This window comes from Lucilia sericata, unplaced genomic scaffold (genome assembly GCF_015586225.1).
Source record: "Lucilia sericata isolate MDLA Ls3-8-SP2 unplaced genomic scaffold, ASM1558622v1 Contig000560F_arrow, whole genome shotgun sequence".
NCBI lineage: Eukaryota > Metazoa > Arthropoda > Insecta > Diptera > Calliphoridae > Lucilia > Lucilia sericata.
The window spans coordinates 104,292-108,943 of NW_023994570.1; the positions used below are offsets into that span (position 1 = coordinate 104,292).

The following is a 4,652-nucleotide window of genomic DNA, read 5'->3' on the forward strand; positions in this document are numbered from 1 at the left end:
CCAACTAGTCTATAGAATGATCTATATATAGAATGATCTACAGACTAGTTTATAGAATGATCTGTAGACCAGACTAAAGATTGATCTGTAGACTGTTCTTTGGTCAATAGACCAGTCTTTAAAATGATCTACAGACTAGTCTATAGAATGATCTTTCAACTAGTCTATGGAATGAATATACTAGTCTTTAGAATATCTATAGACTACTCTGAAGAATGATCTGTAGTCTAGTCTAAAGAATGATTTTTACACTAGTCTATAGAATGATCTATAGACTAGTCTATAGAATGACCTATAGACTAGTCTATAGAAGGATCTATAGACTAGTATATAGAATGATCTATACACTAGGCTATTCAATGACCAGCCTTTAGAATGATCCATAGACTAGTCTATAGAATGATCTATATACTAGTCTATAAAATGATCTGTAGACTGGTCTTTAGAATGATCTATATTCTAGGCTATTGAATAGTCTATAGACCAGTCTTTAGAATGAGTCTATAGAATGATCATCCAACTAGTCTATAGAATGATCTATATACTAGTCTTTAGAATATCTATAGATTACCCTGCAGAATGATCTTAAGTCTAGTCTAAAGAATGATTATTCGACTAGTCTATAGAATGCTCTATATACTAGTTTATAGAATGATCTATAGACTAGTCTATAGAAAGATCTATAGATTAGTCTTAAGAATGATCTATAGACTAGTCTATTGAATGGTCTATAGACAAGTCTTTAGAATAATCTATATACTAGTCAATTGAATGATCTATTGGCCAGTCCATAGAATGATTTATGGATTAGTCTATAGAATGATCTATGACTAGTCTATAAAATGATCTGTAGACTGGTCTTTAGAATGATCTATATACTAGGCTATTGAATGGTCTATAGACCAGTCTTTAGAATGAGTCTATAGAATGATCATCCAACTAGTCTATAGAATTATCTATATAATAATCTTTAGAATATCTATAGACTACCCTGCAGAATGATCTTAAGTCTAGTCTAAAGAATGATTATTAGACTAGTCTTTAGAATTATCTATAGACTAGTCCATAGAATGATCTAAAGATTAGTCTTTAGAACGATCTTCAGACTGGCCTTTAGAATGATCTATAGACTAGTCTATAGAATGATCCATAGACTAGTCTATAGAATGATCTATATACTAGTTTATAGAATGATCTATAGATTAGTCTTAAGAATGATCTATAGACTAGTCTATTGAATGGTCTATAGACAAGTCTATTGAATGGTCTATAGACAAGTCTTTAGAATAATCTATATACTAGTCAATTGAATGATCTATTGGCCAGTCTATATAATGATCTGTAGACTAATTTATAGAATGATCTATATACTAGTCTATTGCATGGTCTATAGACAAGTCTTAAAATGATCTATATACAAGTCTTTTGAATGATCTATATACTAGTCTTTAGAATTATCTATATACTAGTTTATACAATGATCTATAGACTAGTCTCTAGAATGATCTATTGACTAGTCTCTAGAATGATCTACATACTAGTCTTAAGACTGATCCACATACTAGTCTTTAGAATGTTCTATATACTAGTCCATAGAATGATCTATAAAGCTTCATTTTCGTTTCTCACCTAACAAACAAAATTCCCCTTAATATACACTCAACCATTTTATGTCACACTAAATTTCCGATAGAATTTTATATTTCTTCCACCTATTACACACTTATGTACATTCTTCTACATATTATGATTTTAAAATATGTTTTCAGGTTTTATGAGCTTAACATTCTCCTAAATATGTATATATATGTATGTATTTTGCCACAGTATCTAAACCTGCTACTTCCCCTCCACCCAATCTGAGTATAGAAACTCTAAAGGAAAAATACAATACTTGATTTTCTATGTGTGTTTGTTTGCTCTCATGAACATACTTTCCAATGATGACGATGATGAAGATGATGACCAATGTTTAAAAAAGGTCTACAGCATACTTGGAAAACTTAGAAACGACATTATGGTTGTTAGTCTATTGTCATTTAACAATTGACCACAAATTCTGACACTCTGAACCGAAAAGGTAAGGAAACACAGACCTATACATACGTATGTATGTATGTGGAAAATATATATGTATATAAAGAAAAATCCTTGGATGTGTGTAAACCCAGTAAGACTCATATGAAGTGAAATGTTTTATTAAAATCACGCTCTAGACTCAGCCTATGGAAAAATCTTTAAAGCAGACTATTCTGTTGGCCAGATCAGACTATAGACTAGTCTACAGATCTAACTGTATGCTAATCTATAGATCAGACTATAGAATATTATACAGGTCAGACTAAAGACTAATCTATAGATTAGACTATAGACTAATCTATTGAGTAGACTTTAGACAAATCTATAGATCATGCTGTAGACTAGCCTATAGATCAGACTCTAGGTAAGTCTTTAGATCATACTATAGAATATTTTACAGATCAGACTATAGACTAGTCTATAGATTAGACTATAGACTAATATATAGATCACGCTATAGACTAGTCCATACATACGACTAGTTTATGATTAGACTATAGACTAGTTTATGATCAGACAATAAACTAGTCTTTTGATTAGGCTATAGACTAGCCTTTGAGCAGACTATAGACTAGTCTTTAGATCAGACTATAGAATTTTCTATAGACCAAACTAGTCTATAGATCAGAATATAGATTAGTCTTTAGATCAGACTATAGATTAATCTATAGATCAGACTATATGCAATTCTATAGATCAGACTACATGCAAATCTATTTTCAATTCAATTTAGACTATACATCAGACTATATGCTCATCTACAGATAAGATTATAGACTGTTCTATAGATCAGACTATAGACTGTTCTATAGATCAAACTATAGACTGTTCTATAGATCAGACTATGGACTGTTCTATAGATCAGACTATAGACTGTTGTATAGATTAGACTATAGACTGTTCTATAGATCAGACTATAGACTGTTCTATAGATCAGACTATAAACTGTTCTATAGATCAGACTATAGACTGTTCTATAGATCAGACTATAGACTGTTCTATAGATCAGACTATAGACTGTTCTATAGATCAGACTATAGACTGTTCTATAGATCAGACTATAGACTGTTCTATAGGTCAGACTATAGACTGTTGTATAGATCAGACTATAGACTGTTTTATAGATCAGACTATAGACTAGATTATAGATCAGACTATAGACTAGATTATAGATCAGACTATAGATCATACTATAGATCAGACTATATCAAGATCATTGTATTGATTAGACTAATGATCATTATATAGACTAGTCTATAGATTATTGTATAGACTATTCTATAGATCATTGTATAGATTACTCTATAGATCATTGTATAGACGAATCTTAGACTATTGTATATACTAGTTTATAGCTTTTTGTATTAACTAGTCTATAGATCATTGTATAGACTAGTATTTAAATCGGACTATAGATCAGACTATATACTAGTCTATAGATAGGACCATATATCAGACTATATACTAGTCTATAGATCAGTAGTGTTATACATTTGTATATCATCTTAACATTGTAATGGATGTTGATTTAATTTTAGATCTTCGCCTCAATTAAATGTTTGCTGGGAACTTGTATACCTTTATATGTATTCGTTTTGGTATGTACATATATACATACATACATCTAATACTTTTACAATAAAAGAACAAATATTTTTTTCCATTCTTAAATCTCGTTATTCTATATTAAATCATTAGCATTAAAAATTATAAAAATTTAGGTTAAATGCTGTTCTAGAGTTTAGACCAATTGTTAAAAATTCCCAGAAAACGTTTAATATCATTTTTTAGTGTCATTTGAAAAAGCATTTTTTTAATAAAATTTTTCAATAAACTTATTTTCAAAATAGATTATATTTTAAATATTTATACAAAAAAAACGCATTACATTACATTTAAAACATGGCAAATATAAATACAGTTTTTCTCTCTTTAAAAAATGTTAATTTTAAAATTTAAATCAAATAAAAGCAACAAGTTAATATTATTAATACATAATAAACTTTATCAATTTCCAGTTAATTGAATTTGTTGTTATCAATTTGTATTTAATCTTACTAAAAAAAAAACAACAAATGTTTACAAAATAATACAACAAAAAAACAGCAACTATTATTCATGTTTTATTTGTTTAATTGCACGATGTGTGTTTGAGTATGTTTTAATATCTAGTATAATGTGCGAAGTGGGTTTAACTAAACGGCAGCAAGACATATGCCCGGGTAGCTCAGTCGGTAGAGCATTGGACTTTTAATCCAAGGGTCCAGGGTTCAAGTCCCTGCTCGGGCGAAAGAAATTTTTTTTATATTTTTTTTAATTAAAGCAAATTTTAACTTTACAGTATCTGAACGGATTCTGAACTATAAACCATACCATAATCTTAACTATAGACTAACAATAGTTTAAAACATATACTAGTATATAGTCTGAATTATCTACTAGTCTGCAATATAGATTAGTCTATAGGCTGAACTATAGTCTAACCATAGACCAGTCTATAGACAGAACTATAGGCTAGTTTATAGTCTGAACTATATAATAGTCTATAATCTGAACTATAGACTAGACTACAG

General features: G+C 29.3%; 1 non-coding gene across 1 annotated transcript; it reads left to right on the plus strand.

Moving 5' to 3' along the window:
• Positions 1-4,295: 4,295 nt before the first annotated feature.
• On the plus strand, positions 4,296-4,368 carry Trnak-uuu. Its single transcript has one exon. It is a non-coding gene; the product is annotated as a tRNA-Lys (tRNA).
• Positions 4,369-4,652: the final 284 nt, after the last annotated feature.